This window comes from Rattus rattus, chromosome 3, assembly GCF_011064425.1.
Source record: "Rattus rattus isolate New Zealand chromosome 3, Rrattus_CSIRO_v1, whole genome shotgun sequence".
NCBI lineage: Eukaryota > Metazoa > Chordata > Mammalia > Rodentia > Muridae > Rattus > Rattus rattus.
In genome coordinates this window covers 141,611,187-141,625,798 of record NC_046156.1, presented here as the reverse complement: position 1 = coordinate 141,625,798, position 14,612 = coordinate 141,611,187, and the positions used below count along the sequence as shown (strand labels likewise).

At 40.4% G+C, this 14,612-nt stretch overlaps 1 protein-coding gene across 3 annotated transcripts in view; it reads right to left on the bottom strand.

The window, feature by feature from the left end:
- Pkia (cAMP-dependent protein kinase inhibitor alpha) overlaps positions 1–13,927 on the bottom strand; it is an 80,915-nt gene extending 66,988 nt beyond the window's left edge. For 2 of the 3 annotated variants that reach the window (XM_032898629.1, XM_032898630.1), the window contains exon 1: positions 13,805–13,927. The gene's annotated coding sequence lies outside the window, so the exon portion shown is untranslated. Of the gene's footprint in view, positions 1–2,012; positions 2,363–13,804 lie in introns of those variants that run through there. The other variant, XM_032898632.1, reaches the window with a different exon arrangement.
- Positions 13,928–14,612: the final 685 nt, after the last annotated feature.

The window sequence follows — 14,612 nt, the reverse complement described above, 5'->3', positions numbered from 1 at the left end:
AGTGAGGTATGGCATCAGTCACTCCCCACAAATCCTGCTTTTCCCAGCTCTCATCATGGCTGTGACTCATACTAAAGCTGACACCTAGCTCTTTTCCATCATGCCCAGGAAAGGTGAGACAATGCAAGAAAATGCCAAGAATATTCAGGAAAGCAAATTCAAGTAGATTTTTATATTGGACATTTACTGTTGGTATTTTACAATGGACTGAAGTCAACCACAGTTTGAAGCATACGGTGACCATAAAGACTCTTTAGCAGAAATCAATCTGATGTTTTGGCAGCTCTCCTATACACAGGTTCTCCACTTGATGGATTATTTCTCATAAGGACTACTAATAAAACAAAATGCTCATCATTTCAAAGAGTATTTTTTGTCCTCAGATGTCAAATGCTTGACAAGCAATCAAAGTGATGCTCATATTTTTTTTTAAACAGTCAATAGCCCACACTCATCATCACTAATGTTTACTGATGGTCTTTTGACAGAAATTTTACTTATCTTGGCTTGGCCTATAGAAAATCAATGGGTGGGGGAAAGCATTACTCCTTGTGACTCCCACAGATATGTATTGGATGAGGTCCTCTCTGACGTCACTGTTCCCACTCAAAGCTGGAGAATGATGCTCAACAAGACAAATCCCAAAGAATGCTTTCAAAAATAGAAGACCCATTTTGCCTAATCATGCAGTTATGGTTTTTTTTTTTTTTTGTTAGTAATGTCGCAGAATTGAGATCATTTGAAATGTAAGACATAAAAACAGAACACTGGAGTCCCAGAAGGGCTAAATCAATTTCCCAATTCTTTGAACCCAAGTTATCTATACCCTGACAGAAAATGTGATTGGTAATCACTTCCTTTTAGGTTTTATTCAATCTTTTTCATACAATATACTCTGATCATGATTTCTCCTCCCTAAAGTCCTCCCATATCCTTCTCTTCTTAGATGCATGGTCTATACACTTTTCAGAGTTGGAAGTAATTTGTTAATATGCAGGAGAATAGACAGTTTAAATAATGCGAGCGTCTTCAAGCTCATTACTGACAGCAACTTGACCATGTTCTCAGTTACTGTAGACAGTGCAGCACTAACATTTCCTGACCATGGAAAGAAATAGCTTCAGAATCACGATTGAAATATGCATTCGAGGGTCCTACTCAGTCACTCTTCCTAGTGACAAAACACAGAATTACAGAATCAAGATTTTCCTGATTTTCTTGTACATTCTTGAAGTACATGAAACACCTTAGAAGGTTTTCATGCAGTTTTAGGGTCAGGAAACAAAACCGAAATTCAGACATGAAAACATCTACCAAATGAAAAAATTCCCATCATTGTTGCTGCTTAGTTTCTCAAATCTTCTACTTGAAAAATAAAAGTGGTGCTTGTTTTTAATACAATAAAGCTCAGCTAAAGTGTTCATGTATCAGTAATATAGAAATTTTTTTGTAAGATTTTTTTTCTAACCCCCCCCCCAAATGTCAAACATGGTCTGGAGAATTGGCTCTGGTTAAGAGCACTTGTTGCTCTTGCAAAGGACCCAAGTTTGATCCTTAGCACTGCATGCATGGTGGCTCACAACCACCTATACCTCCAGTTCCAGGGAATCAGATGTCTTGTGCTGATTCCATGGGCACCAGGCACGCATGTGGTTCACATACATGCATATACTCAGACATAACTAAAAAATAATAAGATACATTAAAATGCAAACACACACACACACTCAACTGAGATTTCTGTACTTTTTTTCCTGGTTGGCTCTTGACTTGAGAACACTTCCCTAAACATCATGCTTGCAAGCTGAAGTGCAGCATGTATACTACCGTTAACAATTTATTGTGAGCTATCGGTACATTGAGTTTCCAATGCCTAACATAACAAAACTCTTAAGTTATCTTGAATAAAGCCCACAACTGTTCTAGGCTGCAGTACAGGAAGACAAAAACAGGTTCAAACTGCAAATAACAGGAAACTAGCCCAGAGTACATGTTAACAGAACTGCAATTACTTCCTATCAAAGACAGACAGCCTCTGAAAACTCTCAATCCAGAGGGTTGGTAGTGTCTTGCTGTAGACAAGTTATCATTTTCTGAATCTCTGTATAAAATTAGATGTTGAGTTGAGGAAATGCAAGGTTTGTATTCTCTTCCATGGAATCAATCGGCCGGTACAAGATAAACCTCTACTGTACTGCGGTATGAAGCCCACCATGCTGCTCTGTGGAAAGAGAACAGACACGTCTGATAGCCAAAACATTTGCTGTACTTGCTCTCACAGCTGAGGCAGTAGATGAGGAAGAAAATGGAAACCATTGCCTGGGACCTTAATGCACACACTATCCTTATGTAATAGTGAACACTTTGATTTCACAGCCTTCTTTAATGGAAGTGTAGCTATGCATCAAGTTATACACAAGTAGGTTTAGCATTGGACAAATTTACTTCCCTTCTAATAAAAGCTATACATTTTCCTTAATTCGCCCAATGATACAAACCTAATTTCAAACCTTACTGGAAAGCAGAGAATGGTAATGTAAGTCTATAATAATCCTAATAATGCAAAAGGATAAGGTAGGAAGATAAAAATATTGATATCAACTTAGACTTCATAGAAAGTTCAAGGCCTGACTGAGATACATATCAAGTTCAAAATGTTGGTTATGTGCTGGCCAATTTTATGTCATGACACAAGCTAAAGTCATCTGAGAGAAGGGGACCTTAATTGAGCAAGTGGCTGGTAAATTTGGACTTTAGGCAACCCTGTAGAACACTTTCTTAATTAGTGATCGATGTGGGTGGAAGAACTCCTAAGATGGAGGGCCTAGGTTCTATAAGAAAGCAGGCTGAGCAGTAGGCCAGTACATAGCCCTGCTTTGCTGCCTTGGCATAAACTCCTGCCTTCAAGTGCCCAGCAAGCTTGAGTTCTTGTCTGGATATTCCACAATGCACTATGAGGTTATGTAAGGCAAATAAATCTTTCTTCTCAGTGTTGCCTTTCTGGCATCTCATTCCAGCGACTGACACTCTTAAGACAGGCTATGTCCATGTAGCAAGATCCACCTCAAAAACAAAAGGAAAATGCTCACCAATATCTGTGCCTTTTTACCAAAAGTATTTACGAAAAGAACTAAGTTGAGAGTTAAAGGTAGAAATGTATCAGATAATAATTTTAAGAAATCATAGAATTATTGCTGCCAAAGTTACTATAAGTATTCATATTACAAAATGAGGCTGCCACGAGTTTTCACTTGTGGTGATGATTGGAAATTTACGTGTTGTCTCCGTCTGATAGTATTAATAGAGGTATTATGCTAATAAATGCAGAGGTATTTATTCTATTAAGTCTCTGCAAATCTTAAGTTGAACTTTCTAGCGTGTAGCAGAAACAAATGCGCAGGCTTTTGACTTCTCCTCCACTCCGGTTTGATGCTTGTAGAACAGTAGAACAAAGGGAAGAGGTGGGAATATTGTGCTTGAGAATGTGGACTCTCAGAACAGACCCCCTAGCTTGAATCCTGTGTTTCTTGGGCAGCCATGGATAATGTGCTCAATATCACTGTCTGTCTGGTTGGTCCTTCTGTGAAACAGGAATGATAATGTGTTCCTCTGGCATTGCTATGAGCAGAAATTCAGCACGCGATCAGCAGACTGTTGTTCCTTCCCTGACTGGACAGCACAATCAGAAGAGGAAACAGTGTGGGCAGATGACAGGCTAAATGGAGGAATAATGGATCATTCCTTTATCTTACTTTTAAAGATTTATTTTTAAGTGTGTGTGTGTATTTGTTTGTGTACACGTGCATGCATGCATGAGTGTGTGTGTGTGCGTGTGTGTGTGTCTGTCTGTGTGTGCTTGTGAGTGCCAGGGACTGCACAGGCTAAAGAAGAAGGTCCGATCCCACCTGAAGGAACAGTCATTTGAGGTCAGCCCAGAAGAGATACTGAGAGCAGCACTCGGATTCTCTGCAAAGGCAGCACTTATCAGCTGACCCATCTCCCCATGCCCATTCTTCTAGTTTCTAGCTTTTGCTACAACTGAAAGCTTAAATCTCCAAACCCTCACATTTTAATAACCAATGTGCACCCTGGGTTTTCAGTATCAGATGTTAAAGAAACTAAGAAACAATAGGTAGTAAAGGTTTGCCTCAGTTACTAATGATGGCACATAGGAAACCATTGCAGAAACTGATACAGGAAAACAACAACAACAACAACAAAATAAACAGGTACTAAAACCACATTTGGAATCTCAATAACAGCAAGTGACTAACTTAAAAAAAACTCTTCAAAATATTAATGTATTTACTTTCAAGCTTTTTCATAGGAGTTGAAAGAATACCCAGCAGGTTCTAGATTACTTTAAAAATTGTGTTAGAGTGGTGATGTTTCAGAAGCGTTAAACAATTCAAATCTCATAAACAAGTGGCTTAACTATCAAAATGAATTAAATTTGGGTAATGTAGTTTAGTTATAGGAGAGGATTTTCTGTCTCATTTGGACACCTTTTAAAACAGGGTATTATACAGTTTTATGTTGTAATTAGATTCAGAAATAATACTAAAGTCTAGAAAATTAGACTTAAGTTGGACCTAGAGAATGTGCATATATATAAATAAACATATGGTCTCAGTAATGGAAGAACTATACAAGTGCAAACTGCATCGGAATTTTATTCAAATCGGAACCATCATTAGTGCTCATGTTTGCTTATTCAAATTCCAATCTTCAACTGCTATGCATAGCATATTCTGGGGAAGTAGTTCATAGTCCCAAGGCACAGCAGCTAGGATATTTCTGGGGGTGGGGTAGAGGAGTGAACTACAACTGAGAGGATGGATGCCAAACAGATCCATCCTTGGCTTGATGCAAATACCTTCGTAGAGGGCTTCCTGGTGCACATTTGCAATGAGGACTGCCAAGGAATCCGTAATCAGTAGCAGACTGAACCTGAGTTCTCATTTTTATGTTCATATCTTACATACTCTAGCAGGGAGGAGAGCATGCCTTGAAGTGAGTTTGAATTTTGCACTGCTGTTCATATAGATACTCCTTAAAGTGCCATGTCTCTAGCCTTCATGAGCTTCAGGTTCTCTCTCTGAAACATGAGCGTGATTCTTGTTCTTCCAGCATTAGGGAGTTGGTATGGTCCAACGAGAGAGTGGACACTGAAATGCTTTGAGGATTATATAATACTTCTAAAACACAACTGCTTGTATTTATTCAGGGATGAGGAGTAATACACTTTCCCCTGTTAGGTTCACTGTTTTCAGCCTTGTTATTTGAGACATTGATGGAAACACCTTTTAGCATCTTTGCCTCAGTTTTAATAATGGTCATCCATTCAATGCATCTGTACAAGTAAACTCCCTCTTTGTTCTAAAAGCAATGTATGGATGTTAAATCTGTTAAAGCAGATAAAAGTACACTGACTCTTTCTTGCTTTAAGCATGGACAAGCAGCAATTCTGAGAAATGCTTACAGTAACATCAGTAACCTTCAAATTTGTCTGACCCCTAAGTTGTAGCACTTTCAACATGTTAATACTTTATAGTTGAACTAACATTCCTAAACTACCATTGCTGATTGATGATATGCACTGTCTGCATCTGGGTCTGGGTTCTAAAACACTGTTCAGAAGTCAACACTCCAAAAGACACTGTGAAAACGTTTAGAAATGCAGACATACAGGAAAGATCTTTTGCATTGGACAAGGTGTTACTCAAACGAGAAAGTCCGATGACAGGGACTGATAACACTTAATTGATGAAAATATAAATTAAATTAGTCTGTTGTTCAAGCTGAAAACCACACTTTTCAGGCCTTTTCCTCCTGTAAATGAATGTTTGATTAAACATTTAAATAAATGCCTATAATTAAAAGAAGGTATAACATGTGATCTTAAAATGCAAGTATAAGTTTTGGTTTTTTGAGGTTTTTTGGTAAGATTTAATTCTGAAAACACGTATTATCCAAATTCTAAATGAAATTAACTGTGTAGTAATCAAATATCTGAAATAATAAGGCCATGATACACCATACATAATCTACAAATATCTATTCACGTATAACTGACTAAAAATATTAGTTTATAACACATACATAACACTTCAATTTATCTGCAATAAATGTACAAATGCAGAAATGGGTGTATCTTTCATAGAGATGTTTTCCTTGTTCTCAAGACAACACTTTAGAATGAGGCCATGCACCACGTCAAGCCTTTGATGAATAGTTTACAGTGCCCATTTATTAGCTCTGAATTGAGGAGATAGTCACTAATGGCTTACGCTTTTCATGGAAGGTGATGATATTCTAGGCACGGAAAAACTCGAAGAGACCCTCAATCACAGTGAATCACTGCAAATGCAGCTGGAGCTGCCAATCACCACAGACATCTCACTTAAATTTTTGTTTTTATAAATCGTGTGTGTATGATTCTGAATGTTGATCTATGATGTGAGTCCAGGTGCCTCTGAAGGCCACAAGGGAACACCTGATCTCCCGAGTGTGGTAGTTGTATATTTCTGCGTGAGGATGCTGGGAAACAAACTCGGGTCTTCTCAAAGAGCAACAGGCAACCTTAATGGTTGAGCCCTCTCTCAAGCTGCAACATTAATTTCGAGCAATAATTTTCATATTATACAACACTTAGAGCTCTTGGTGTTTCTCATACTTGTTTTATTAAGCAGAAATAAATTCTCCATGTAAATAAAAGAGAGCCAGGCGACGACAACCAAAATTGAAATCTGCTCTTTGAGGATTCCCTTGATAGTCATCGTGCCAGAGAATTTGTGCTTCAGGTATTGCATTTTAAAAATATTAGTTAAAAGTTGTTGTTCATTAAACCTAATTAGCTGAACCTAGCAATGAACCGCTCTGTGAATATAAAATTTGTGAGCTTCAAATATTCAACTACGAAACAAATGAAAAGCAGCTCTTAGTGATGATGTACCATAAAGTTACCGGTTAATTTTCCCTTTTCGTAATTTAACTATTTTGATTAGCTATATAAAATGTCAACAATTTTTGCACATTAATCAAAGAGAGCTATCCAAAATTCTCAAGAACAATTAAATAGAAATTGGTGTGAGAAAAGATTCGCCTCTTCCCCAGACACACGCAGCAGTCTCTCAGACGCTTCGAGAGTAGAAGGGGAAGAGACGGCCATTAGGAGTGTTTATGGGTTAAAGCCGTCCTTCTTTCCCTTGGGGATTCAACACTGTCACTGGAAAAAGCAAACAGCAGCGGTGACAGTGCAGGAAAGAGGCACTTCCATTTCTTCAGGGTGCTTGGCTTCTGAAGTCAACACCCTCCTATCGAACCCTCACCGTCATTTCTGATAATGAGTCACTGAGAAGTGTGAGGAGACATGGAGCATAATTCAGAGAGGAGAGGAGATGCCAAGTGCCTGTGTCAGGTTATCCAATCAGCTGCTCAAAAGTCAAAAATAGAAGCTAAGCCTAATTCCCACAGCGCCGTCAGATCAGAGCCCACTGCTTTGAAGTAGCATCCAGGGAGGCTCAGGCATTTCCACCTCAGTTCGACTTATGTCAGGGCGACGCTCAGGAAGCGATGCGGTTACAAGCTATCCTTATAAACATCTCACAAAAGTAGTAAAAATGGAAGGTATTTACTCACTCCCACTACTACCGTTATCAGAGATTACAGTGGATTTTGTTTTTCTATTGTTTCTGCTTGCTTTCAAGGCCAGATCTCACAGTACGAACCAGGCAACAAGCGGCCCTCTTGCTGGACTAGGCGGGTTACGAGCAGACACCACCACACCTACCTTATTAAGTTATTGTTTAAATAATCGCAACTATTCTAGGTTTCCTGTTTTTAATTTTAGAAAACAAGTTGACAGAGGAAAAGCAACTTACTGTGCTCACCTTGTCAGCCAGTGAGGTAAAACACAAATTTCATTTGACAACTAAGACCCTAAGTGGTAGCAAAAAGAGGGAAACATTCAGAATTTACTACTGGCACACGTCTAGGGGCAACAACATTGTGGAGCGATTTCGCCCACTAAATACAAACTCTTCCAACCCATGAGTTTAAATACACGACTGAACACTCATGTCTTCATTTTGCATTGTGGTATTTCTCCCGCCCTGCACGTGAGGAAGGAAATATCCTCATGCATTGAGTAGTTACGTCCCATCTTTCCTCTTATGCTTTCCATCTTCCAAAACACTAAAACTAAAAGGATGCACCAGAGAGAAACAGAAAAGGCTGAAGAGTTCCCATAAAGCAGGCACATGTATCTGAACTTAAAAAACGGAGCTTGCCTTACATTAGGCTAGACACACTGATCCATTTCCGCATCTTGAAACAAAAGAAAGCTGCTCCAGATCATCGTACACCAATCCATCCCTTCTACAAGACACGACATCTGCGCGGCACTGGCACTAGTTTGAAATGACAAAATATGTGAGACTTGAAATCTCCCAATATTTATATAGAGTGTTTGTTTCTCTTTGCAAACCACAAATGACAAAATGTGAGACCACCTCCTCCTTCAGATTGTGCTACACGAACCGTTTCATTAATTAGGCTCTCTTGTAAGCGTCCTTGCAATGGCTCGGGAGTAAACATAAATGCCCTCTACAGACGGTCAGAATTTTTAAAATTAGCTTAGAAAGTCAAACATCCATGTTCAGGCATACTTCCACCAAATATAAAAATTATTAACTTTTATGTTATATGCACATAAACTGCTGTGTCCATAAACACATACCCATGGCTTGCAATCACAAGACAATTTTGGACTTAATACATACTTATCAACTTTTTGACTGAATAAATTATGGCATATGCATACAGATTTAGTAAATACTACAAGACTGCTGCAACACTTGATGCAAGTTAGCAGTACAGTATACTGAAAGTGATCTGCACCTAAAAAATTGCAAACTGTAGTCCAAGTATAGATAAAATGTTTTCAATTGGAGTAAAATCCTGACACATAATGGAACGGATGAATTCTGAAAGCACCATATTAAATATAAAAGCCAGACATAATAAGACAACTAGTGTAATGTTTCCACTTTTTCTGACTCAAAATAGACAAACTTATGGGCACAGAATGCAGAGCTTGCTAGGTGGCTGATAGTACAGAGAATGACGGATTACTATTTAACGCACAAAAAAATCTGCTCAGGGTGACAAAAAGCTTCTGAAAATGGGTAGCATGGCATTTGTACAACATCAAGAATGTATGTAATTAAACTAGTTTAAAATGGTATGTCGATGTGTTACATTGATTTCAAATTTTACATAATTACTACACTAATTTTAAAACTCATAAAGCATATACTATGTATATACACACATATATATACATATATATGTTCTAGTTTCCTATATGTGTGCACACTTTGCACCATTTTAAAAAATTATAAAATATACTATAAAATATAAATATATCATGAGTGCAGGTATTATAAAGATTTAAAAATCACATTCTGTGTTTGCTCTTCTGCAACTATTATATTTTGGCTAGAAACCAGGCGATTTAGGGGAATGTAAAAGAAGTGACATCTGAGGGAGTCCTTTGAGACTTAACCTCCCCTTCTTGAATTTCGTCTAGGTTACTACTGTTTTTATCACACCTGTTTGAATCAGGAGCGGCTATGCCAGCTGGTTCCAGCCTCTTAACAGTACTGCTAAGAATTTCAGTGCATTTCTGTCCAAGCTGGTATGTAGCTCATTAGACTGTAAGCTGTTTGTCAGATGCACATAATTTATTATCGTTTCCTTCACTGACAAATTCCTGAACACAGCAATATTAAGAATAAATTACACATAAAGGAGATACACGTTTTTTGGTTTTTTTTTTTTTTTGATGATTAACGTGTGTGTTTCAAAATGGACTGCAGCTGTCAGCTCTGGCCATGCTCAACTGCACACTTGTCAGCACAGAGTTCTGAGTCCTTTCGTCATGAAAATTCCATGAACATTTGCCACGAATGCACATAGAAGGGCGCTGCACAGTTGGTTGAGGTAATACGCTGATTTTAGTCCCTGTCCTTCTTGTTGGTCGGTCTCTCTCTCTCTCTCTCTCTCTCTCTCTCTCTCTCTCTCTCTCTCTCTCTCTTTCTTCCTTCGTTCCTCCCCCCTTCTCTCTTCCTTCCTTCCTTCCTTCCTTCTTTTCCTTCCTTCCTTCCTTCCTCCCTCCCTCTCTCTCTTTCTTCCTTCGTTCCTCTCTCTCTCTCTCTCTCTCTCCCTCCCTCCCTCCCTCCCCCCCCTCTCTCTTTCTTTTTCTCTTTCTTTCATGTCTGCACTTGATAAGGACACAGTGCACATTCACACAATGGTTTAAGACAGAAAGAACTATAGGGATTTAGACAAAGGAGAAGAAAGCGTATCTTATCAGAGAAGGCTTCACACAAGAGGCAGTGGCATCTGGACATACTTCAAAACATGCAGGATGGTTAACTGGTAAACACATGGAGGTCTAATATCAGGAGGAGTTTATGTTTAGCTGGCATGGGTGAGTTTCAGAGGGTTAGAGAGAAGTTGGATGAGCGATCACCCTGTGTGTTAGGGATTAATTATCATAACTACAGAAAGGAGGGAAGTATTGGAGACCTTTATCAATCAAGGCACCACTGGTAATATTCAAAGTAGCTTTTGGTGTTGGTTTAAGGCAGGGTCTCATACTTTCACCCAGAGTAGACCAGAGTTCTAATATGATCCCATTTTCCCTACTCAGTCACAGTGGAGGCACTGGATAAAAAAAGATATGACATTTCTTCCTCTGTCTTTTCTGTTCTTCATCATTTCTATGTAAGGCTGTCTCAGTGGCAGCTACTGGCAGCAGTGAAACACCACTCATACTCCTTTGTCATGAGGAGTCACCTCTGATCTCTCAATTGGTGCCTGCCAAGCTTCTGATAATCCTGCCCACTCAACACACAATGTTTGTGTGGTTGGAAAGCAACTGACTGGCATAAATTCCATCCTGTCAGACCTACATGAACACTTGCAGCTCATTTAACACTTGATCCTATGAACCATTCCATTCTCTATCCCTCCTTCATTTCTGATCACCAGCTAATCAACTAACTCTCTCTCGCTCTCTCTTCCTCTCCCTCTCTCAACATGTGGACTAAAGGAAACATGATAAAAACTCGATCTCAGTGAAAGCACCATCTATGTGAGTGTGTGTGAGAGCATGTGTGTCTCTGTGTGAGTTCCTGTGTATGTATGTGTATCTGTATATATGTGTACATGTGTGTGCATATGTGTGTGCATGTGCATATGTGTGTGTTTTCCTGTGTATGCGTGATTATGTGTGTATGTTCCTTGTGTATGTGTGTGCATGTGTGTATGTATGCATGTTTCTCTGTATATGTTGTGAATATGCATACATGTGTGCATATTTCTGTGCATGTACATATGTATATGTGTGTGCACATGTATATATGTGAGTACATGCAAATGTTTATGTGTGTGTATATGTGTGAATGTATGTATGTATGTGTGTATGTGCATGTACATGTGTGAGTGTAGATATGTGTGTATGTATGTGTATGTGTGTACATGTGTATGTGTATGCACATTTGTTTGTGGACACATATACACATCTCTGCTTAGAGCTCTGAACTTACATTTCTCAAAATAGTTTAAACACAACCAGGTTCATATCAGGAGTTCTCATGTGTCGCCTCCTCCCCAGTTGTGCCTGAATGAAAAGGATGTCTTTAGGTGCCTTTGACTCAGGCCTTCACATGGTGGATTAGTTTCGCCTGTGAAAACATTGGCAGGCATCCTGCCAGCTCGCTGAGCAGCGTCCCCTTGATCCTGAAGCAATTTCTTGCCAGATATTTCAGTTTTCTTAGAAAGCAAATAACACAGCCTTGAATTTTTAGCCATCAGGATGGTCTCAGGCATCTCTCTTTAAACCAAATCATATAGCTCTTAACACCATAGGAATTGTTTGTGTTCCTGTAGGATCAAGTGATCATTACATAATTGCCAATTTATTAAAAATAATAATAGACATGTATATATAAACATTAGTTATTTTTCAGAAAAAGAATTGATTTGTTAAGTATTTTAAAATTAAGGACAGTGAGGAAGTGAGGACTTTTACAACCTTATTCTTTGTTTCTTTCATTAGAAAATGTGATTGAATCAAAACGCTAGAATCTCAAGTGTTTAAAATGTGAAATAAAAACATATTCAAGACGCAGTCAACAATAAACACACAGAGAAATGACCCCAGTTCCTGAAAACCCCAGAGCCAGTTCCTGGGGTGGTCTACTTCGTGGTGGGAAACTCCTCCTTCTGCCCAGCTAATGAAGGTGGAGACAAAGGGGCAAACTCGGATCTTCCTAGAGAGAATGTCACCAAAGAGAATTTGTAATTATAAAAGTAATAGCAGCAAACCTAGTGAACACAGTAGAATTAGCCCAGCAGCAGAGAATCGGTGGGTAACACTGGAAGAGGTGATAGGTGTCATGTCTAGGTTAAACTCCCTCCTGGGTTTCACTGCTTTACCTTGACTGACTAAAACGGCATGGCTGTTGAGTCGAACAGCCTTTCCAATCCCACAACAGCCATCTTAACTGCTTCATATTACTCAGACTTATGTCCCCAGCTGAGAATAAGGACTTGAGCTGGGAGTGGGGGGTTGTGGGTGGGGAAGTTCATGTTGTGTGAGGGTATGAGGGTTCTGTACATGAGGAGACAAACCTGGGGATGCTCAGAAAATCCAAGCTTGGGATTGGGCAGACTCCCCGGCTTTCTGTCTGCCAATGGGAAAGTCCCAGTTTGAGGTTACTGGGGAATCCTGGGGCATACCCACGACTCGGTTTTTGGAACCGTTACCCCAAACTCTGACAGCTAATTTTCTTACACCTCGGCTGAACTAGAAATATTTAAAAGAACTGGTGAGACTGTTGTTCAATTTTTCTGTACCTATGTATGCAGAGAGCAGCCCGCACAACCCAATGTATTCTGTTATCCCACTCAAGCAAGCCTTTCGTTAGCCAACCAGGGTGACGACGTGATGGCAAGAAAAGCACTTAAAGAAAACCATGTCGGTCCTGAGCTGAAAGCGGGACATTTTATTTCATATGCACAACTACAGACGGTATGTTAAGGGAATACCCAATAAGTAAGTCTGTGTGAGGCAATGCCCTTGTTGGGTCCTTGATGAAGTCAGTCATGGACGTGAAGAAGGTAAAGAGATTATGAGATACAGCATCTCTGAAACTCAATGAGCGGATTGACAGGAAAGATGTAAAATAAAGGGAGAAGTTGCCAAGTGCAGCCCACATCAAGCAGAACTCGGGAGGGGAGAGAAGTTTTCCTTACACCCTGACTCCCAAAGGCACTGTATTGAAGCAAGCAGGTGTCATGACATTGAGATGAGAAAAGAAACACCCTAGTATCACACCAGGGATGACAGAGAAGCAAGGAGGACATGGAGTGGAGAACTGCTTTCAAGGACACGCGTCTCCCAAACCAGGGAATGATTTAGGGAAAGTAGAAGACACAAAGGTTAAATGGGCATTCAGACGGTTTTACATTTCTAATACTCATCAGTATCTAAACCAACCTGCTACGGAAATGGCTGATCACCTTTAAGAGCTGGAGTCTAAAAAGCCCCTTTGTTTGATCGGAACACCTCTTTTCCCGTCTCAGTTCAAGGCTAATCAACCTTTCACTCCCTTGCTCCATTTCCCACAGCAGAATGCAGCGGGGATAGACCTTCTTTCCCGGGTCCTACAAAGCTGGTCCCCAACCAGGCGGAAAGCCGGCTCGGATCCGATAGCGCCGGCCAGCGACTTACCTTCGGGATGGAGAGGCGCGTCCCGGCTGCCCCCGGCAGCAGTCCCGCCCGCCCGGCCGCGAGTGCTGGGCTCTCTGGGCTCGCAAGGCCCCCGCCCCACCTGCAGCTGCAGCCTCCGCTGGCTACTCCAAGCGGCTGCATGAAGTCATCGCCCGCCGGAGCAGCACATTGCGTGCGATCCGCGGGGGGGAGACTCGCCTCTTTGGTTTCCAGGAACTGAGTCTGCCAGCTGCACCCCAAAGACGCTGCTCCCCAGGGTGGAGTTTGATTTTCTCTGACAGATTTTACACCCGCGGCATTACCGAATTGTGCAACAAAAGAGAAAGGGCAGACAGACTTCCTTTGCAGAGCGTCCTTGCTCTCTGTGCTCCCCTGTCACTGCGGCTGTATGGATAGCTCCATCTGAATGTGTGGGTTTCCCACCCTCTCCATCTTCCTTATCAGTACTGTTCATTTCGCCGAATTTGAGGATGATTGTCTATTGAGATAAACAGTCAAATACTCCGAAAACATTAAAATGGGCATCCGGTCTTTTTAAAAAACCCTCAAAACACGATTCATTTGCTTTTAACACACACACACACACACACACACACACACACACACACACAAGCAAACAGTAAAAACAGGTATGAACGCTGAACGCTGTGGACCTCTCCTTTTCCTGCTATTGTGATAGAATGGGGTTCTTCCAACCCAGTGAAGAGAGGGAAAACAGAGAAATCACCCAAGGACATGGAGAGGGGTCATGTCAGGATTTGAGAGCTGTTTGCTAGTGGACAGATAGATGTGCTTCCCAGCTTTCTCC